At 41.3% G+C, this 23,923-nt stretch overlaps 1 protein-coding gene across 2 annotated transcripts in view; it reads left to right on the forward strand.

Annotated features, from left to right (window-relative positions):
• Nucleotides 1-23,923, forward strand: part of RGS7 (regulator of G protein signaling 7) — a 450,036-nt gene that overhangs the window by 62,229 nt on the left and 363,884 nt on the right. The gene's annotated exons all lie outside the window — the stretch shown is intronic.

A 23,923-nucleotide genomic window follows, 5' to 3' on the forward strand; every position in this document is an offset into this window, starting at 1 on the left:
GAATTTCAATTTCCCTGGAAAAATCTTGTGTCTTTTAGTTGGTTTGAATGAATAACTAAATCTCTTAGCAGTTTGTTGCGATCTATTGAGGAGTTAATAGAAGTGTCTTTGAAAGGCCTGTTCACTGCCTTGGCTCAATGGGAAGTACCAAGATAATTGATGCATTCAAAACAGTCTGTTGTTTGTTTTTATATAATATGCATTTGGTGTTTATCTCCTTTGGCAGTTGGTTACACCAATTTCTATTAGATTCTTCCTCAATGTGGCCTTATTAACAGATTAGTGAATTTAGTAAATTTTCCTTTAACCACTTTTAAATTCATTAGGATGTAGGAGAGAGTATACACTTCCAGGCTCACTTGGAGTGTTTTGGATGTTCTCAAAGTGTTCCTATAAATATCTCATTCAATAGATTGCATGTAAAGATTGGAAAGGAAGAAGAGCATTTTTCTATGGTCACATTCATAATAAAGCCGAGGAGGCTCAAGAAGGAGATATATACATACATACACACACACACACACACACACACGTGTGCTCTTATGGCTGATTTGTGTTGTTGTAGGCAGAAACCAACACAGCGTTGTAAAGTAATTATCTTCCAATTAAAAATTTAAAAATGTACTATAATAAAGCTGAAAAAATGATACCTAAACCACAAGACACACAGTAGAATCTTTCAATGAAAATCAATTTTAGCAAAAAACACTCAGTGGGTGAACAAATACTCATTTGCCTGCCAGGGGCTTTGATTTCATTTGTATAGCCTCTCTCCCTTACAAACCATTTCATTACCTTGTTACATTATTGTTAGTGTGCTATGAAAGGAAACACTGTAAAACCAGTCATATGATGTTATTTTGCCAGTTAATCTCTTCTGCTCCACAGTAGGCTTCTAGAGGTGTGTGTGTGTGTGTATGTGTGTGTGTGTGTGTGTGTGAGAGAGAGAGAGAGAATGAGCAGGGTGTCTTCTTGTAGTTACTTAGAAAATATATTAGTATTTCTCTTCTTTTCTAGTCTACATTCCATCCTCCAAGACCATGAACTATTTCCAACTTCATTTCTACTGGTTAGTTGCAAGTTAATTACCTTGGAGGAAGTTACTTCACCTCTTCACATCTTTTTTCCTTCTATAAAAAAAGGGTGGGAGAGTAAAGTTTGTCAGAAGACCTTTGAAGTTCATCCAGTTAAGAGATTATTTTATTCTTTTAATGAATCTCTCGGAGGAAAATGCCCACCCAGGTTCTTTGCACACACTCTCTATTATGCTGACACACTTTTTAGCAAGCGTGGTCATGTCTGAGCCTATGAGAGCATGGCAGTCACTAAGGTGGAACTTGACCTAGAAAACAGGCCGAAAATAATGTGGCATTGAGCATCGGCTTCATATTAATGCCTGTTTCTCCAGTTATATGTTTCTTAGTTAACACAGGAAAACTGGATGGTCAGTCCGTTTCTCTACCTGGCATCTCCTGGCACCTCCCCCAGTACCCTCTCAGCCCTTTGCTGAGTGATTTGATTTTCTATACAGCTTGTGGCACCTAGAAATTGAAGTCCTGCCTGAGCCATGTTACATGCTTTTAATCATCAGATACCTCCTGTGAAGTTGCTCGGTCGTGTCTGGCTCTTTGCGACCTCACGGACTGTAGCCTGCCAGGCTCCTCCATCCAGGGGATTTTCCAGGCAAGAATACTGGAGTGGGTTGCCGTTTCCTTCTCCAGGGGACCTTCCCGACCCAGGATCAAACCTTGGCCTCCCGCACTGCAGGCAGATTCTTTACTGTCTGAGCCACCAGGGAAGTTGGCACCAGATACTCCTGGGCCACTTGCAAATAGCAAAAACAACAACTGAACAACTCCAGTCCATTGAGAACTTTGGTTGGATGTTGTCGTTCAGTCCCTAAGTCCTGTCCAACCCCATGGACTGCAGCATGCCACACCTCCCTGTCCTTCACTATCTCCTGGAGTTTGCCCAAGATTCATGTCCATTGAATCAGTGATGCCATCCAACCATCTCATCCTCTGCTACCCTCTTCTCCTTTTGCCCTCAATCTTTCCCAGCATCAGGGTCTTTCCCAGTGAGTTGGCTCTTTGCATCAGGCGACCAAAGTATTGGGAGTTTCAGCTTCAGCATCAGTCCTTCCAATCAGTATTCAGGGTTGATTTCCTTTAGGGTTGACTGGTTTGATCTCCTTGTAGTCCAAGGGACTCTCAAGAGTCTTCTCCAACACCATGATTCAAAAGCACCAATTCTTTGGTGCTCTGACTTCCTTATGGTCCAATTCTCACACCCGTACATGACTACTGGAAAAACCTTAGCGTTGACTATGCAGACCTTTGTTGACAAAGTGATGCCTTTGCTTTTTAATACACTGTCTAGGTTTGTCATAACTTTCTTTTCCAAGAAGCAAGTGTCTTCTAATTTCATGGCTGCAGTCACTATCTGCGGTGATTTTAGGGCCCAAGAAGAGATAATCAATCACTGCTTCCACTTTTCCCCCTTCTATTTGCCATGAAGTGATGGGACTGGATGCCACTGTTAGATGTACTTCAAGACAAATCTAGGATCTGATGCTTCCCACCACTTAATGGTTGTTGTTCAGTTACTCAGTTGTGTCTAACTCTTTGCAATCCTATGGACTGCAGCACACTGGGCTTCCCTGTCCTTCACTGTCTCAGGGAGTTGCTGAGACTCATGTCCATTGAATCGGTGATGTGGTTACACCCTGCCATTAAGCATGACTGTGGCTCTCCCAGGTGGATGAAACACCTAACTCATATCTCTGCTTCTACACTTGGCCTCTCTGGTCTTTCCTCTACACAGCAATCAGAGTGGACTTGTTAAAATGTAAACTCACCAGGTGGTTTATCAATGAAAATTTCTCTTATAGACATATTCAAATATTAAGTGAAGGATAGGTGATATAATGTAAAATATTATCATGTTGGAATGATCATCAATAGGCTCTTACTACCATAAAATAAAACTTAATCTATATTACTGTTCTTCCTAATAAAAATACTCTTTCTTCACCTATAAAGGAGATTTGTACAAAAAATGGAACTGAGTCTGCACTAGCCCCTTGATCTTACTGCCAATTTATAGGAGACAGGGGATCATGTTATGTGAAGTCAGAAGGCTGTAGTCAGCAAAATCCAGACCGTGGCAAACTCTGTGGAGTAGACAACCTGTTTTTTTCAATAATAGCAAAAACAAATGCAAGAAAAAAAAAAGATATTGGAGACCCTGCAGATTAAAAGCAATTTAAGAAAAAGCAACAATTGCAAAGTATGGGTCTTATTTTGATCCTTGTTCAAACACACAGACTAAAGAATATTGTAAATTTACCAAGGAAATATGACCACTGACTGGACATCTCTTGATGTTAATAAAGCATCGTTAATTTTTCAAACATGAATCTAAGATATGATGGTAAATATTTAACAAATGGATCTTCATAAATTAAAGCCCTGATTTTCATATTTGTTGATTTCTGTGAAGTATGTGCTCCCTTTATGGCCAATTTCAAGTAATCTGTTTGAGGTCAGAGATCCCTAAATGGGAAGGGATATACACACTAGTGCTTACTGGCCAAGTCAGTATGAACTGCTTCAGCCCACACTGAAGGTGATAATTATTGATATATTACAGTGGTGTTAAAAAAGACTGCCTATATTTTCGAGGTCTCTACTAAAATACATGGGTTTCTGTGGTGGCTCAGCAGTAAAGAATCTGCCTATCAATGCAGGAGACATGGGTTTGATCCCTGGGTAGGGAAGATCCCCTGGAGAAGGAAATGACCAATCCACTGCAGTATTCTTACCTGGAAAATCCCATGGACAGAGGAGCCTGTAGTCGCAAAATGAGTGGGACATGACTTAGTGACAAAGCAACAACAACCACAACTAAATTTCACATAGTTGAAATGATAGGATGTCTGAGGTCTTCCTCAAAATGATCTGGGGTGAAAGTGGAGTAGGGAGTATAAATGAAACAGTGTTTTAGACTTAGTCACAAGTATACTGGAGTTTCTTATACATTTTTCTCCACCTTATATGTGTTTTATATTTTCTAAATTAGAATAGTTTGTAAAAAGTAAGTGGTATTTTCTACTTAAAATCCTCCAGGACTTCCTGAGTAGATGCTGAAGTCCTGCCTACAGGAGGACAGAAGGTTAAGAGGCCTACACTTAACCTTCTCCTTTCCCTCTGCTCCACTGCTGTTGGCCTACCTGCTGACCTTTTAGTGTGCTAAACCTGGTCTCTCTTGGGCTTTGTGCTGTCTCTGCCCAGAATACTTTTCCCAGATGATCACAGAATTCACACCCTCCCTCACTTTCTTCAAGCCTTTGCTTAGATGCTGTCATCCTAACAAGGGCCCTGTTTAAGGCCCCTTTCTGCTCACAGCTCCAGCCTAGTACTCTTGATGCCCAAAACTTATCATTTTCTAACACATAATATTATTTACATATTTAAATCAGTATAAACTACACATTTAAGTAGTAAGACTAGTGCCTGGAATGCAGTGGTTACTCAAATAATTTTTTGTTGAACAAAATGAGTGAATGCAGGTGACATCTGTGCATGTCACAGAATTTTTCTTCTCTTCCATTTGACAGTTCTGACTATATTACCTGCACTGACTACAAGATTTATATTTCTGGAAGCTGCAGCTGCTGGAAACACTTCTTAATATTGATAACAATAGTACAGATTGTCTTAGATTCTCTTCAAAAGGTCAATATTAGCTTGTAATGCAGAGGTAGAAACCTTTTATAAAAGACTCCATCATCAGTTCAGTCACTCAGTCATGTCTGACTCTTTGCAACCCCATGGACTGCAGCACGCCAGGCTTCCCTGTTCATCACAAACTCCCAGAACTTTCTCAAACTCATGTCCATTAGTCGGTGATACCATCCAACCATCTCATCCTCTGTCATCCCCTTCTCCTCCTGCCTTCAGTCTTTCCCAGCATCAGGGTCTTTTCTAATGAGTCAGTTCTTTTCATCAGGTGGCCCAAGTATTGCAGCTTCAGCTTCAGCATCAGTCCTTCCAATGAATATTCAGGACTGATTTCCTTTAGGATTGACTGATTTGATCTCCTTGCAGTCCAAGGAATTCATAAGAGTCTTCTCCAACACCACAGTTCAAAAGTATCAGTTCTTCAGTGCTCAGCTTTCTTTATGGTCCAGCTCTCACACCCATACATGACTACTGGACAAACCATAGCTTTGACTAGACAGAACTTTGTTGAGAAAGTAATGCCTCTGCTTTTTAATATGCTGTCTAGGTTTGTCGTAGTTTTTCTTCCAAGGTGCAAGTGTCTTTTAATTTCATAGCTGCAGTCACCATCTGCAGTGATTTTGGAGCCTCAAAAAATAAAGTCTCTTACTGTTTCCATTGTTTCCCCATCTATTTGCTATGAAGTGATGGGACTGGATGCCATGATATTAGTTTTCTGAATGTTGCGTTTAAGCCAGCTTTTTCACTCTTCTCTTTCACTTTCATCAAGAGGCTCTTTAGTTCCTCTTTGCTTTCTGCCATAAGGGTGGTGTCATCTGCAAATCTGAGGTTACTGATACTTCTCCCAGCAGTCTTGATTCTAGCTTGTGATTCATCCAGCCTGGGATTTCTCATGTGTACTCTGCATTAATTAAGAAGGATGGCTTATACAGCCTTGATGGACTCCTTTCCCAGTTTGGAACCATTGTTTCGGTTCATTGTTCCTGTCTGGCTCTGTTACTTCTTGACCTGCATACAGATTTCTTAGGAGACAGGTAAAGTGTCTGGTATTCCCATCTCCTAAAGAATTTTCCACAGTTTGTTATAATCCATACAGTCAAAGGCTTTGACATAATCAACAAAGTAGAAATAGGTGTTTTTCTGGAATTCTCTTGCTTTTTCTATGATCCAATGGCTGTTGGCAATTTGATCTCTGTTTCCTCTGCCTTTTATAAATCCAGCTTGAACATCTGGAAGTTCATGGTTCACATACTTTGAAGCTGGCCTTGAAGAATTTTGAGCATTACTATGCTAGCTTGTGAGATGAGTGCAATTGCGTAGTAGTTTGAACATTCTTTGGCTTTGCCTTTCATTGAATGAAAGGCAAATAGAATGAAAACTGACCTTTCCAGTCCTTTGTCCACTGCTGAGTTTTCCAAATTTGCTGGCAAATTTGATGCAGCACTTTAACAGCATCATTTTTTAGGATCTGAAATAGCTCAAGTGGAATTCTATCATCTCCACTAGCTTTATTCAAAGAGATCATAAGACATATTTTCAAAACAAAATAAGTAAGCTTCAAGAGGAAAAAGAATGACAGTTTGATTAGTTTACTTCTAAAATGTCTTGGTCATTGTTTTAGAGGGTTAATGATTTTTAGTTAGGAGCTCGTTCTTTTGGATTTTAGCCTATTTGCATGAATCAGAACTCCCCCACCTCAACTGTTCCCCCATTATCTTGCAGCATATACTTAGATAACTTGCTTTTTTTTCAGTACTTCTTCATCTAGGTAGATTAACATTGCCACTCCATAAGCATCATCACAAAATGTTCAGGGGAACATCTTGTTAGAACTCCAATGAAGAACAAATCTCCTTATTTTTTGAACCTCAAGCAAGCAGTGATAATGCTAGGTGAAATTCCTAATGCCATGGCTCACGCAGAGAACTCCAAAACTTGTCTGAATTTTTTTCATATGTGTTATTAGGGTGTGTGCTAAGTTACTTCAGTCATGTCTGATTCTCTGGGATCTTATAGACTGTAGCCCGCCAGGCTCCTCTGTCCATGGGATTCTGTAGTCAAGAATACTGGAATGGGTTGCCATGCAACCAGGGGATCTTCCCAACCCTGGGATCGAACCAATGTCTCTTATGTCTCCTGCATTGGCAGGTGGGTTTTTTACCACTCGTGCCACCTGGGAAGCATGGGCCTGACTGCTATATTGAATTGTGCTGTCCTTTTTTCCTCTTCGTTTCTGCACAGATTTGTTTTCCCTAACTATCAAAGTTAGCTATTTCAGTGACCCAGAAATAGGAGCTTTTCAGTGTAGAATGTGAGAACCATGGTTGGTTTTTTTCTTAAATCACAACCAGCTAATGACTGAAGGGCTTGGTTTTCATTCTGATGCATGGTATTCAGTGGGACACTCAGGTCTTGAGTAAAAGGAGAAAGGCTTAGAAAGTAAGCATATGTGAAGGTGCTCTACTTTGTATTGTGTTAGTCACTCAGACATGTTCACTCTTTGCGACCCCATGGACTGTAGCCCACCAGGCTCCTCTGTCCATGGAATTCTCCAGGCAAGAATACTGGAGTGAGTTGCCATGCCCTTCTCCAGGGGATCTTCCTGACCCAGAGATTGAGCCCAGTTCTCCCTATGGCAGGCAGACCTACCAGGGCAGCTCTATCTTCAGTTCAGTTCAGTTACTCAGTCATGTCTGACTCTTTGCAACCCCATAAACTGCAGCAAAGCAGGCTTTCCTGTCCATCACCAACTCCCAGAGCTTGCTGAAACTCATGCCCATTGAGTTGCTGATGCTATCCAACTGTCTCATCCTATGTCACCATCTGCAGTGATTTTGGAGTCCCCAGAAACATAGTCTCACAGTTTTCATTGTTTCCCCATCTATTTGCCATGAAGTGATGGGACTGAATGCCATGATTTTAGTTTTCTGAATGTTGAGTTTTAAGCCAGCTTTTTCACTCTCCTCTTTCACTTTCATCAGGTGGTTCTTTAGTTCTTTGCTTTCTCCAATAAGGGTGGTGTCATCTGCATATCTGAGGTTATTGATATTTCTCCCAGCAATCTTGATTCCAGCTTGTGCTTTATCCAGCCCGGCATTTTGCATGATGTACTCTGCATAGATGTTAAATAAGCAGGGTGACAATATACAGCCTTGACCTACTCCTTTCCTGATTTGGAACCAGTCCATTGTTCCTTGTCCAGTTCTAACTGGTACTTCTTGACCTGCATACAGATTTCTCAGGAGGCTGGTGAAGTGGTCTGGTATTCCCATCTCTTTAAGAATTTTCAATGGTTTGTTGTAATGTACATAGTCAAAGGCTTTGGTGTGATCAATAAAACAGAAGTAGATATTTTTCTGGAATTCTTACTTTTTCTGTGATCCAGCAGATGTTGGAATTTGATCTCTGATTCCTCTGCCTTTTCTAAATCCAGCCTGAACATATGGAAGTTTATGGTTCACATACTGTTGAAGCCTGACTTGGAGAATTTTAAGCATTACTTTGCTAGTGTGTGAGATGAGTGCAATTGTGCAGTACTTTGAACATCCTTTGGCATTGCCTTTCTTTGGGATTGTGTTGAAAACTTACCTTTTCTAGTCCTGTGGTCACTGCTGAGTTTTCCACATTTGCTGGCATATTGAGTGCAGCACTTTAACAGTATCATCTTTTAGGATTTGAAATAGCTCAACTGGAATTCCATCACCTCCACTAGTTTTGTTCATAGTGATGCTTCCTAAGGCCCACTTGACTTCCCATTCCAGGATGTCTGGCTGTAAGTGAGTGATCACATCATTGTGGCTATCTGGGTCCTGAAGATCTTTTTTGTATAGTTCTTTTGGTATTCTTGCCACCTCTTAATATTCTGCTTCTGTTAAGTCCATACCATTTCTGTCCTTTATTGAGCCCATCTTTGCATGAAATGTTTACTTGGTATCTCTGATTTTCTTGAAGAAATCTCTGGTCTTTCCCACTCTATCGTTTTCCTCTATTTCTTTGCACTGAACACTGAGGAAGCCTTGCTTATCTCTCCTTGCTGTTCTTTGGAACTCTGCATTCAAATGGGTATATCTTTTCTTTTCTCCTTTGCCTTTAGCTTCTCGTCTTTCCTCAGCTATTTGTAAGGCCTCCTCAGACAACTGTTTTGTCCTTTTGCATTTCTTTTTCTTTGGGATGGTCTTGATCCCTGTCTCCTGTACAATGTCATGAACCTCCATCCATAGTTCTTCAGGCACTCTATCAGATCTAATCCCTTGAATCTATTTTCACTTCCACTGTATAATCCTAAGGGATTTGATTTAGGTCATGCCTGAATGGTCTAGTGGTTTTCCCTACTTTCTTCAGTTTAAGTCTGAATTTGACAATTAGGAGTTCATGATCTGAGCCACAGTTAGTTTCTGGTCTTGTTTTTGCTGACTGTATAGAGCTTTTCCACCTGTGGCTGCAAAGAATTGCAGCCAAATTGGGATTTGGCAGTCAAATTGGGATTCACTGTCTGGTGATGTCCATGTGTAGTCTTCTCTTGTGTTGTTGGAAGAGGGTGTTTGTTATGACCAGTGCTTTCTCTTGGCAAAACTCTGTTAGCCTTTGACCTGCTTCATTTTGTACTCTATGGTCAAATTTGCCTGTTGCTCCAGGTATCCCTTGACTTCCTACTTTTGCATTCCAGTTCCCTTTGATGATAATGACATCTTTTTTTTAGGTGTTAGTTCTAGAAGGTCTTGTAGGTCTTCATAGAACCGTTCAAGTTCTGCTTCTTCAGCATTATTGTTTGGGGCATAGACTTGGATTACTGTGATATTGAATGGTTTGTCTTGGAAAAACAGAGATCATTCTGTCATTTTTGAGCATTCTAACTTAGGGAAATGCAAATTAAAACAACAAGACCCTACTATATGCCTGTCTATTAGAATGATGAAAATCCAGAACACTGATAGCACCAAATGGTGTGGCAATATCGGGCTAACAGGAACTCTTCATTTTTGGTTGTATAGTTACTTTGTAAGACAGTTTGGAAGTTTCTCAATTAAGCATAGTCTTGCTACAGTCCAGCAATCACTTTTCTTTGTTATTTATCCAAAGATATTGAAAACTATATTTACACAAAAACTTGCACGTGGATATTTATAGCAACTATATTCATAATTGCCAAAAGTTGGAGGCAGCACAACGTCCTCTAGTGGGCTAATAGATAAATAAACTGTGGTATAACCAGACAATGCAGTATTATTCAGCACTAAAAAGAAATGAGCTGTTAAGCCGTAAGAAGACATGGAAGAACCTTAAATGCATATTACTAAGTAAAGGAAGTCAATCTGCAAAGGCTACATACCATATGATTCCAACTATGTCACATTCTGAGAAAGGCAGAACTATGGAGACAGTCAAAAGACAGGTAATTGCCAGGGATTAGCAAGGAAGCAAGGGATAAATAGGTGGAGTACAGTGGGTTCTTAGGGCAGTGAAATTACTCTATATGATCCTGTAATGGTATTTACATGTCACTATACATTTTTCAAAACTCACAGAAAGAAATTACAATACCAAAAGTGTACCCCTAATGTAAACTATGGACTTTGGGTGGTTATGATGTGTGAGTGTTATTGGAGTAACAAATGTGCCCCTCTGGTGGTGGATTGATAATAGGGAAAGCTTTTTGTGCTTTTTGGGCTTCCCTGGTGGCTCAGAGGTTAAAGCATCTGCCTGCAATGCGGGAGACCAGGGTTCGATCCCTGGGTCGGGAAGATCCCCTGGAGAAGGAAATGGCAACCCACTCCAGTATTCTTGCCTGGAGAATCCCATGGAGGGAGGAGCCTGGTAGGCTACAGTCCACGGAGTCACAAAGAGTTGGACACGACTGAGTGACTTCAGTTGTGCTTTGGGGGTTGGGTGGAGTATGAGCGCTCTCTGTATTTTCAACTCTGTTTTGCTGTGAACCTAAAACTGTAAAAAATAAAGTCTATTTTTAGAAAAAGATAGGAAGGCCTACTAAAACTGAGAGGAGAGTACCTTAATGTGTTAATGTGACTAGTTAAGGAATGAAATGAGAAGCTGCTCTATAATGCTCGTATCTTTGTAATAGGTTGTTATCTGTTGATTTGCAAGTATAAGTGTAAATAGATTTCAGAAATGAAAATCAAAGCTATGTTTCAAAATTAGAGTGGATTAGACCTCATAGTCTTTTCTGTTTCTGCAAAAGATGCTAGATGTGTAGCGATACTGGCTTCAAATCATTTCCTAAATATTCCAGTTGCCATAGCAGCCAAAGCTGATGATGGAATTTATATACAGAGCCTTCAGAAAAGAGATTTGCTAAAAAAGTCTTAAGAGTTGCTTAAGACAGTTGGTTTTTCATATCTCATCTTCAAAACATTTCTTTGATTATAAGTTTTCTGCATTTATTTTAGTAACTAATATGGTAGTACTTTTTTTTTTTTTGACCTAAAATATGGGCCTGTCATCTAAGTGACATATATGAAATGGTTAGTGTAGCAAGTAGTCAGGATAATTGAAACACTGACTTTTCTGGAGAATATGAAGACTATCAACAAATCTGGGAGTGTCAGTGGCTGGACAGGGCAGCTCGAGTCTTCAGAACTCTATTAGCTCAGATTTGTTAGCCCTTCTTTCTCTTTAAACATATTGTTATTTCTTAGGGATTGATCCTAGGTTTAAGATCGTACACACTGGAATTAAAATTAGAGTGGGGAGTGAGAAGTACTTGTCATGTCTGCAGAGATCTGAGAGCTAGCACTGGGTTCCCCTGGGTGTCTGGTTTTGCTGCCTCTTGTTCTTTATCTGTGATCTTTGTGGTGGCGAACATGCCTCAGACTTGTGCACAACTCAGTTGACCTTAATACATTTATTTTTGTATTTTGTTTCTAGAAGCTTGTCTTAAGGTTGCCAGAAATGTGAAAGGAGTGAAAACAATGGACCCTAAATTCTTTCTCCATGACTCTGTGATATCCTCGGACGATTAGATGATAGGACTTCTGGAAACTTTGAGAGAAATGACCTTTATCAGTGTTGCTACTGCCAATTAACATGGTTTCCCTGTGGACTGGTGCCACTGTCTGCTTAGTGTTTAACATTCATAGAAAATAACAAGCCTTATTTGGGGAAAAGTATTTGTGAGTTGCTAGTCTACCCTCTGTAGGCACCAGAACATTCTCTAAATGGGTCGTGGTTTCTACTTAGCCTAAGCATCTCTTTAACAGTACGCAAGGGAGTAGATGCCTGTGCTGAGTGAAATAAAGAAACAGTAAAATATGCCATCAGGGAATATGGAAAAACCTGAGTTAGTCGGAGGAGTGAGATGAGAGAGCTTCCTGAAGTGGTAACATTGAAGTTGGGATCAAGAGAGTGAGTGGGTGTCAGTCAGGCAAATGACTCTACTTGGATTAACTGACCTTATTTCAACTTTTCAAACATAAGGAAAGCTTCCTGATCAGGGTCTTCAAGTTACTTAACATTGGCTTCATGTGTGGGTCCTCTCCTGGTTTCTGATTATTTTTGTGATCATCCATTTCTTAGTCTTCCCTAGTAATCCACAATCAGGAAGTTAAGTTTCTTTCTTTATCATCTGAATTTGAGTGATATTAAATAATTTTATGATTCCTCTTCTATGTCCCATTAGTCACTGTCCACCCAACATCTCCTTTGAGGGGAGTGAATTAATGTACTGGTAGTAGATCCAACGGGAATTGAATGAGACTTGGCTTGAAAAATTTTCTGTGTTGCTCAAGTTCCCCTTAATAAAATAATTTTAGTGGTTTTCTGGTTGACTTTCTTTAATATATTGCTTTACCATATATCATAGTAGCAAACTCATGTTTCAGTGTTTGGTTTAAATCTTGTAGTAAAGTTTGCAACATTACAGTTGTTTCTTCACCATTTCATTGGGCACCTTCAGACTGAAGTAGGTGCCACTTTGAGTCACTTATTTTTCTTTCTTTGATACTGTTCATTAGAAAGGGATTCTTTACCATCTGAGCCACCAGGGAAGCCCAGAAAAGGATTCTTGGTACCTTGTACACTTAACATCTCAGAATTAGGACACTCTGAAAATCTGAAACTGCTTGTATCAACCCATTATTGAAGTTGAGATTAATGGGGGCTTTAAGGATTTATGAAGTCAAAACTGTCTATGGCTTAATACTATAATTGTTTACATGTCAAGAATTCAGCCCTGGCTTTTATAGACTTCAAAGCAGCTCAAGCTTTCTCATGTGGTTTTTACTGGTATTGGCCAATTACGCTGTTGAATTTTCTCCCAGTGGTGGTGTCCCCAGAGACAGCTTCATTCTTATTTGCTAATGAATTCTTAAATTTCTGAAATGAGGTTTTCAGAATCATGGAGTTTGTTACTGATTTTTCTCCTCGTGGAGCTGAATAATCAAAGCCATGTTCAAGTTACATATGAAGAAAACGGACTATTCCTATACCTCGTTACAAAAATTCCTATCTTTTCCTTGTACTAGTAGGACATTCTTGTTGTGTCCTCTCTGAATTGAGTCCGCTCATCTTAATCTGGTTCTAAAATGGTGCTGCTATCCTTCTGGAGATTCATTCTCATAATTTACCTGTCCTTTCCGTCCCTCCTTTTACACATTAATCCCATAAACATTCATTGAACACATTCTATGAGCCAGACAGCTATCTAGGTTCTAGGACTACAGCAGTTAATTAAAGATACACAAATCACTTTCTTGATGGAGTTCACATTCTCAAGGCATGAAGTGAGTGAAAGTCGCACAGTCGTGTCTGACTCTTTGCGACCCCACGGACTGTACAGTCCATGGAATTCTCCAGGTCAGGATGCCAGAGTGGGTAGCCGTTCCCTTCTCCAGGGGATCTTCCCAACCCAGGGATTGAACCCAGGTCTCCTGCATTGCAGGCAGATTCTTTACCAGCTGAGCCACAAAGGAAGTCCAATCTAAAGACATGAGGCAATGAATAAAAGAAATAAGGGAAATGCATCATTTTAGTTGGTGATGAGTGCCATAGAAGAAGAAGGGAGAGAAATGGAGTGCTGGTGGGCAAAGTAAATTTTAAATCAGGTGACTGGGGGGAAAAAAACCTAGCTGAGAAGCTTCCCTTGAAGTACAGATGTGAAGGAAATGAGGTGGTACTAGCAGAGGAAGAATGTCCAAGCAATAAGAGCAGCAAGAGGGAGGATCCTAGAGGAGAAAAGATGCCTTTGAAAGGCCAGGGGTCTTGAGTAGACCAGAGGGGTCAGTCTGGAAGGACCAACAGGAAGAGGAAAAGAGGAGAGGCCAAATATGAGACAAGAATCAGGACATGTAGGGCTATGTGGGCTACCTCAAGGGCATTGTGGTTTTTACTGTGAGGGAGATGGAAAAGCCCCTGGAGATCTGAGGAGAGGAGTGACATGCTCTGATTTACACCCAAGCAGGTTTACTCTGACTGCTGTGTTATAGGCTGAAGGGGAAATAGGGAGACTGGTTAGGAGGTTGTTGCAGTAATCCGTGCAGGAGGTGAAGGTGGTTTTGGATCATAGTAGTGGCTGTGGAGGTAGTGAGAAGATTCTGGGTGTATTTGTCAGGTAGATTTAGAGAGTTTGTTGATTGATTGGGATGTGAAAGAAAGCATCATGTCAAGAATGACTCAAACTTTTTTGGCCCAAGCAACTGGAAATGTGAAATTACTGTTAAGAGAGGTGGGGGCTTCCCTGGTGTCTCCGTGCTAAAGAACCCGTCTGCCAATGCAGGAGACGTGGGTGTTCGATCCCTGGTCTGGGAAGACCCCACAGGCTGTTGAGCAGCTGAGCGCGTGTGCACACCTGCTGAGCCCACCCTCTAGGCCCTTGAGACACAGCTGCCGAGCCCACCCTCGAGGGCCCTTGAGACATAGCTGCCGAGCCCACCCTCTAGGCCCTTGAGACACAGCTGCTGAGCCCACCCTCTAGGCCCTTGAGACACAGCTGCCGAGCCCACGTGCTGTAGCTACTGAAGCCCTTGAGCCCTAGAGCCCAGGCTCCACAACAAGAGACGCCACTGCAGTGAGAAACCCATGCATCACCCCTAGAGAAGAGCCACTGCTCTCTGCAGCTCGAGAAAAGCCTGCTCGCCTACAAAGACCCAGCGCAGCCTAAATTAAATTAATTAACTAATTAAGTTTTTAAAAAGAGAGAGTTGGGGAAGGTTGGAGGAGTATAGGTTTGGTAGAAGATCAGAAGTTTAGACAAGGCCTGCTCTTTCCTCCTCCCTTTCTCAAGAGCCATAGATCTTCTCAGGCCTTCCTCAGTCCTGGCACACACACGCTGACTCCTTCCCCATTGAAGGTGGTTGACAGCTTCCTAGGGACTAGGGTCTCATTGAGCGCTGAACAAAAGGGGCTGGGGCAGGGGAGAGGATCTGTGTAGAGACAGAGTTGCCTTTGTAACATTTGAATTTTGTAGGGAGTCCTGGAGGGCCAGGGACTTGAAGGAAAAAAAATGCAAATTACATTATACTGCATATTTAATTTTAAAGTAATATAATCTCAGAAAGAGTCAAATGAAGAACTTTGGTTGTAGTTGTTCTGGTACACTGGTATGTGTTTTCCTCTTTCTAGTTAGAGTTGAGACCTCAAGCTAGAAGCCATTCCTCTGGGATTCACATTTTTAATTCCCTCATTAAAATGAGGGAATTACTCCCAGGCCCCTTCAGCCTAGACTTAGATCTTGCTCCCAGCATGTTGCATCGGGTCCATATTTGCTTCTTTGCTGACTTTATTGAATGAATGGGGTTCACATATATGATATGACTTGTGCCTTAAAAAGTTCTCCTCTTAGAACAGATCATACTATCATTTGTAAAAGGATTTCACATTACGATTGGGCTTCACTGGGAAGTTATCTCTCAAATGGCTCAGATAGTAAAGTGTCTGTCTACAATGCGGGAGACCTGGGTTCAATCCCTGGGTCGGGAAGATCTTCTGGAGAAGGAAATGGCAACCCACTCCAGTATCTTGCCTGGAAAATCCCATGGACGGAGGAGTCTGGTAGGCTACGATCCATGGGGTCACGAAGAGTCGGACACGACTGAGCGACTTCACTTTCACTTTCACTGGGAAGAGATTCGTTAAGATATGGGTACATGAGCTATTTGAATGTAACAAAGAAAATGGAATCTTTGAGATTCAGAATTCTCAGAGGTATTAGCTTGTCAGTCATTTGTTAAACTGTATTTTATCTAGTAATGTTTACATGTTTATACTATAAGGCCACTTTGAAAGAGGTTCACCTAAAAATATTGATTTAAACAAAAGTTATTATTTTAAAAAATTATTTTATTTTATTTTATTTTCAGTTTATATTGTGCTTTATTTTTCTAGCTGATAAAATTAGGTAACAGTTATATTGAATTCTCAATTTTTTTTTAAGTGTTTCTTTTCTTCAGTGAATGAATGAATTGGTTTCTTTTTTTTACCGTACACATGAATCAGCCATGGATTTACATGTGTTCCCCATCCTGAACCCCCCTCCCACCACCCTCCCCCCCCCAAAAAAATAAACAAAAGTGAAGTAAGTAATTTTACAGGAGGGTCACAATAATAGCAAAAATTGTGAAAGTTTGGATGTAAATATAAACTTAGGAACCTTGTTATTTAGTTGCTAAGTTGTGTCCAACTCTTTTGTGACCCCATGATCTGTAGCCCACTGGGCTTCTCTGTCCATGGGATTTCCCAGGTAAGAATACTGGAATGGGTTGCCATTTCCTTCTCCACGCCATCTTCCTGATCAGAGATTGAACCCCGTCTTCTGTTTGGCAGGTGGGTTCTTTACCACTAGTCCACCAGTGGTAGAAGCCAGTTCTAAACAATCAGTTGATACTTGGAAGTATTCTTCTCTGTCTTTGCTCGTTGGTCATTCAGCCTGTCATTATGTATGTTGAAGACTGGAGATTTTTCATGCCACAAGGTCATGTTCAGACATACTGGGATTTAGGAGAGTTCTTTATTGTATTAATGATACTTTCCTACTGAATCTAGTAATTGTAAGAAGCGTAATATAAGGATCTTCAACTGTCAGTTACTCTGGACTGCTTCTCAAGAATGTTTTGTTTGCGGTTTTAGTACTGTTATTAAGAGTAATTAGATAAGTAGCATGTGTGTGCTCAGTTGCTCAGTCATGTCTGACTTGTTGCGACACTATCAACTATAGCCCACCAGGCTCCTCTGTCCCTGGGATTTTCCAGGCAAGAATACTGGAGCGGGTTGCCATTTCCTCCTGGGGATCTCCCTGACCCAGGGATAGAACCAGTGTCTCCTGTGTCTCGTTGCATTGGCAGGCAGATTCTTTTACCAGAGGGCCACCTGGGAAGCCTGTTGGTAGCATTGATTCAAATAGTTTCACGTATTATCTACTTTGGCTCATAGAAATGCCAATGAAATGAATAAAAGAAAAATCAATTTATGTGTAAAGGAGAATAGACTGAACAGCTGACTCTTGTCCTTTTCCCAAGCTGGCCCTTTGGGACAAGGAGAGATACAAGCAAGACCCAGTGTCTGATTTAGGTCTTCCGCAGTGTCTCAGTCGGTAAAGAGTCTGACTACAATGCAGGAGACCCAGGTTCAATCTCTGGATTGGGAGGATCCTCTGGAGAAGGAAACAGCAACCCATTCCTGTATTCTTGCCTGGAGAATTGCAAGGACAGAGGAGCCTGATGGGCTACAGTCCTTGAGGTCACAAATAGTCGGACACTGCTGAGAGACTAACACTTTCAATGTTTGGTTTGCTTTTGCAGGGATATTTAGGTGTAAAAATCTCCTCTTCAGTATTATGGAAAAGTATCAGTTTGATTAAGGAATTTCTAAAACTGTGTCTTAAAAAGCAATTGAATCCAATTTGAATTGATAAATATATTTTAGTCCACAAAGCTAGGAATTAGCTACGAAACTGCTTGGTAGATTTTATCGTTCCAGTTTTTAAAGAAAATACCCTGTCAGGCAGTGTTCACAGACACCTGCAACCATGCTGAGTCCCACACAACAGGGTTTGAAAGAACAACTTCATTTCTATGCATTTCACAACCTGCAATGTAGTTGGCGATGGGCAGAGGGAAAAAACAACAGTTGTTCTGTTGGTTGCTGTGGTGATGGCCTCAAGCTGGTAGCATTCCAGAGGTGAATGTCTCAGCTCATTTGGGTGAGGCAGAAATGACGTGATGCTTAGAGTTTGGCTCTCCAGGTGTGTTTTGAACATGACACTTACTGCAGAGAAATGTCTATTCTGAGACTGGTTGATTTTATGTTTAATTTTTCACCTGAAAACATTTTAATGTCACTTGACACCCTGCCCCCCCATCACCATTTCCAGCAGCCGTTCTGAGTGTTCAGTCTCTTTGAATTTTGTGCCACGTTTGCCATTGAGGGTGACTTAGCATTCTTAGCTCCTTTTTTCCATGGTACTGAAATAAGGGCTCCCCTTTCTGTTTGTTTTTCCTGGCTCTGTCAGCATCTGCTTTCCTTTGTTCCCAAGTATGATTCTCTGATGTTATTGCCCGTGTCCTCTGTCTGACTCTTTCTATGTCCCTTCTCCCTTCTCCTCTCCCTCTCCTACTCTTAATCTCTCCATCTTCTCTTCTATTATCCAACCACCACTCAAGTCTATACAGTTGATTCCTGAATCCATGTAACCAGCCCAGAATTCTCTCTCAAGTTACAAATGCACATTTCTAATTCTCTGTTGGAATCTTCTTAAGATACCCCTTTGTTGTTGTTCAGTCGCTGAGTCGTGTCTGACTCTTTGTGACCCCATGGACTGCAGCATGCCAGGCTCCCCTGTCCTTCACTATCTCCCGGAGTTTGCTTAAACTCATGTTCATTGAATCGGTGATGCCATCCAACCATCTTATCCTCTGCTGCCCTCTTCTCCTCCTGCCCTCAATCTTTCCAGGCATCAGGGTCTTTTCCAGTGAGTCCTTGCTTCGTATCAGATTGCCAAAGTACTAGAGCTTCAGTTTCAACACCAGTTCTTTCAGTGAATAATTCAGGGTTGATTTCCTTTAGGATTGACTGGTTTGACCTCCTTGGATGCTTTAAACTCAACTTGTTGAAAATATACTCATACTCTTACCTCAATTTTTGTGAATAATATGGGTCTCTAATTAGCCACCCAGAATTGAGTCCTTGAGGCCATCTTTAATCCTCCCCTCTCCCATTTGTACCCAAGCATTGGTTGAGTCTTATAACCAGACACTCAGGTCTGTCACATCCTCACTTTCATCACCCAGGCCATAGCTGTCATTGCCTGACACTTGAACTCTTAAAATAGTCTTTCACTTCTAATTGATTCAGGATGCTACTTGCTGGAGTTATCTCCAGAAGCACAGTTTCAGCTGAGCCTTTCCTGATACTCAGAATATGCTCTGTGGACAGAAGAAAATCCCTGTTCCTAAGTGTGGTGTTCAGGGCCCTTTGTGCCCTGTCCCCATTCCCTATATTCTGCCTCAGCACAGCTATCTTCACCCACATGCCAGTACTCTGGCTGCTCAGGAAATGGGTTTTGTTTTCCTTTTATAAAAATAATTTTACTTATTTATGTATTTGTTTTTGACTCTGCCGGGTCTTCTTTGCTGTGGAGGCTTTTCTCTGATTGTGGTAATTGGTGCCTACTTTCTAGTTGTGGTGCATGGACTTCTCAATGCCGTGGCTTCTCTTGGGCACGCGGACTTCAGTATTTGCAGCACATGGGCTCTGTAGTTGCGGCTCCTGGGCTCTAGAGCACAGACTCAGTAGTTGTGGCTCGTGGGCTTAGTTGCTCCACAGCATGTGGGATCTTCCTGGACCAGGGATTGAACCTGTGTCTCCTCCACTGGCAGGCGGATTCCTTACCACTGAGTCACCAGGGAAGCCTGGGTTTTACTTTCTTACTGACATGTCTTTGCTTTGAAAACTCTTTCCCTCAACCTCTGTTATCTTTACATTTTTCTTATTATATAGCAAACTTTAAATGATGAATGCAACCTCACAGAAATTTTGGAAGACAACAGAAAAATTTTAGAAAGGAACTAAAATTCTTAACATAATCATATCACCCAGATGTAAGAACTATGTGTGTGTGTGTGTGTGTGTGTGTGTGTGTGTGTGTTTATAAATATATATTTACCACACATTTAAGGGCTTCCCTGGTGGCTCAGATGGTAAAGACTCTGCCTGCAGTGGAGAAACCCCAGGTTTGATCCCGGGGTCGGGAAGATCCCCTGGAGAGATGGCAACCCACTCCTGTATTCTTGCTTGGAGAATTCCATGGACAGAGGAGTTTGGCTGGCTACAGTCCATGGGGTCACAGAGAGTCAGACACAACTGGGCTACTAGCACACATGCCAAACTTTTAGTTTTGTGGTGTTGATAAACACCATATGTACAGATTTTACATCAGCTCTTTTTACTTTAAATTATGTTTTAAGCACTTTCTGGTGCATTAAATATCATTTAAGAATATGTGTCTAATGTCTGCAAAATATTTTATCATATGAATGTACTGTAACTTGCTTAAAATCTACTGGTTTGTGTAGTAATTTTAAAGAGGTCTGGTCAACTGTTGCATTTTAAAGATGATTATCCCTATACAGTTTCTTTAGGATACATGGTTTATTTCCTTTGTCCTCCCTCTCTCATCTCTGTTATTATGCCTTTATTTTCCCTAGAATGAGGAGTGTTCAGTGTAGATTATGCATTTGGCTGTAAGCAGGGGTATGGGCTTGTCCATGGATCCACCCACTCTTGGCTTGAGCTTATAATGTCTTCTCACACCCACAACCGGGACTGGTGGTGCTATGAGCAGATTCTAAGTCCTGAACTGGTCTGTTGAATTAATGGGATCCTCTTCTATCCTCACTCTTTGTCTCTCTGATGGACTAATAAATGGACAAAGCACATGAAAATCCACAACCCTGATGTTGCCTTGTTATCAGGGCTCTTCAGACTTTGCCGTACAAGCCACCTTATAGCATTTTGCTTTGTGCAATCATACACCTTTTCAAGAAGTGCTTTATGTCTTTAGTGATCCCTTTTACATCCTCTCTTGTTTTAAGGAGTTATTTCTATAGAAAGCTGAGGAAAGAATAGTATGGATTAAAGTTGAAGCCAAGACAATTTCTCTCATCGATTGCACTACAGAAGGAGTGCTCCTGGTACATTGGTTTGAATACTGAGAATTCTTGAGCTGGCATTAGAAGAATAAGGAATGTCTGATCTCTGCTCAAGCTGGTAACACTGTCCCATTTTAGGCAGTAAACCATGTTTTGGCCAGTCACAATCCTTGGTTCAGCTCTGCAAGTTGGTGACCAGTGGAAATTCTTTAGGGTTCTTAATTGGAGAACCATCTGCCTCAGCTTCTCTTTCTGTGTTAACATGTTATTTCAGTTATGAGACTTATTAACTCTAAGCCATGCATCAAAAGCGCCCCATGATTCTGTGAAGCCCATCTAAAATGGCCTTTGCATGAACTGACCCTGATGTCCAGGGGAACTTGGCCCCAAATCTTTCTCCCTTGTGTTCCCTTAACACGTGGGTTATTCTGCTTTCAAAGTGTATTTCTCATTTGGCATAATCTGTGTACGTTTTAACCCCTTTGCCAGTCTAAATTCGTTAAGGAAGGAAGTACCTTATTTACCTTGCCATGTTCTCAGTAGAAATCTGGGAAAAGAGGTGGGGTGAGTGGAAACGAAACATGAGTGCATATAGCACACTAGGTCAGGTGTATGACACTTTACTTGTGCCATTGCATATGACCATTATATTCTAATAAATTGCATACATGTGTGTGGGTCTCCTTTTCAGTGCCAGTGTCACTGAAACGGAGTCACATTAAAAAGGAGTGATCACACATATACACATATTTATAAATAAGTTTATTTATTAAAATCCATCTAATCAATGCATGTAATGTCTACACTCATTTCCCATTGACAGGTGAGAAAACTGAGCTTTGGAGGGTTTACAGAATTTATCCAGACTCACATGACTATGAAGTGACAAAACTGGTATCAAAATCCAGATCAGATCAATTGTAAAGCCTCTTTGTCTTCCTCCCACATCCCCTGCTTCTGATAAATTTATGCTGAGGTGTTCAGTTCATGTGCAGTTGAGTACAGAGTGCATTCTCTTTCTTTAATACTTGCTTTTAATTGGAGGATAATTGCTTTACAATGGTGTGTTGGTTTCTGCTGTAGAACAATGTGAATCAGCTGTAAGTAGACATATATCCCCTCCTCTGGAGCCTCCCTCCCTGGCTCCCATCCCACCCCTTTAGGTTGTCACAGAGCACTGAACTGAGCTCCCCGTGTCACGTAGCAGCTTTCCATCAGCTACCTATTTACACACGACAGTGTATGTATGTCAATGCTCCTCTCTCAGTTCATCCCACCCTCTCCTTTTTTCTGCTGTGTCCACAAGTCTGTTCTCTATGTCTTCATCTCTATTCCTGCCCTGCAGATAGGTTTATCAGTACCATTTTTCTAGATTATATATATATATATATTTTCAGTTTAATTCAGTTCAGTCACTCAGTCATGTCTGACTTTTTGCGACCCTATGGACTGCAGCATGCCAGGCCTCCCTGTCCATCACCAACTCCCGGAGTCTACTCAAACTCATGTCCATTGAGTCGGTGATGCCATCCAACCATCTCATCCTCTGTCATCCCCTTCTCCTCCTGCCTTCAATTAGGGTCTTTCCCAGCATCATGGTCTTTTCCAGTGAGTCAGTTCTTCGAATGAGGTGGCCAAAGTATTGGAGTTTCAGCTTCAACATCAGTCCTTCCAATCAACATTCAGGACTGATTTCCTTTAGGATGGACTGGTTGGATCTATATATATGTATATATGTATAGCTATATACATATTAATATACAACATTTGTTTTTCTTATTCTCTTTTTTTTTAAATAAATCAAACTTGAGAAGAGGCCAAAATTTCCTTTCTACTTTGCAAAAAAAAAAAAAAAAATGAAACAGAAGATTTTTATTTTGCACTCAGAGATAGTGAATAATGGGAGAGATGTTTAGGTATTTGGATTTCGTGTTACTATGCTAATTTTCTAAGTCATTGCTATCTTTTGGTAAGCGTTTGTTACAGAAGTTATTCATGTATCTTAAAAATTTAATCTGTTGGCTAGTGGACTCTGTCTGAGGGAAGTTTGCCCACGTTCTTTGGAATGCTACTTTATTTTCAAACCATCTGAGTTGCACATTTGGCATCAGCTGCTGCTATTTTTCTCTTGATCATCTTGCCTATAGCAGTTGTGGGTGAGACTTTATTGCATATGTGCTCCCTAAAATACATACTTCTCATTTACAAACACTTGTACATATGAACCCTACTTGCTAATGTGGCATTTGATTTTTTGAAAAGATTTAGGTATTTATTGACTGTGGTGGGTCTCTCTTGCTGCATGCGGGCTTTCTCTAGTTGTGGTGCACAGGCTTCTCGTTGCCATGGCTTCTCATGTTGTGGAACACAGGCTCTAGCTGTTTGGGCTTCAGTAGTTGCAGCGTGTGGGCTCAGAAGTTGCCACACCCTGGCTTAGTTGTTCCACGGCATATGGGATCCTCCCGGACCAGTGATCAAACGTGTCCACTGCTTTGCAAGGCGGATTCTTAACCACTGGACCAGGGAAGCCCCAGCATTTGATTTTAAAGGGAGATTTTCATATGTGTTTGCATTTAAGTGAAGTTGCTCAGTTGTGTCTGACTCTTTGCGACTCGATGGACTGTAGCCTGCCTACCAGGCTTCTCCGTCCATGGGCTTTTCCAGGCAAGAATACTGGAGTGGGTTGCCATTTCCTTCTCCAGGGGATCTTCCTGACCCAGGAATCGAACCTGAGTCTTCTGCATTGCAGGCAGGTGCTTTACCCTCTGAGCCACCAGGGAAGCCCCATTTGCAATTAATTAGAGCATAAAAACTGAGATAGAAGACTGAGATGCACTGCTGCTTTAACCTTTGCATATGTTCTAATGATACCTTCCTTGGTAAGATAAGAAATTCCTTGAGAGAGAATTCCTGCTGAGTTTGGATAAGTGATGACACCACCCCCTTCCAGTGTGGGTGCACTGGGTGGAAGGTGCTTCTGTGCTCCCCCTTGCCTCCATGGCTCCTCCCCTCACTTAAGTAGCACCAGGCACAGTCATGCCTCAGCCCTGTTATCTTCCCTGCCATTCCTCGCCTCTCGTCTAAGCA

This window comes from Dama dama, chromosome 14 (assembly GCF_033118175.1).
Source record: "Dama dama isolate Ldn47 chromosome 14, ASM3311817v1, whole genome shotgun sequence".
NCBI lineage: Eukaryota > Metazoa > Chordata > Mammalia > Artiodactyla > Cervidae > Dama > Dama dama.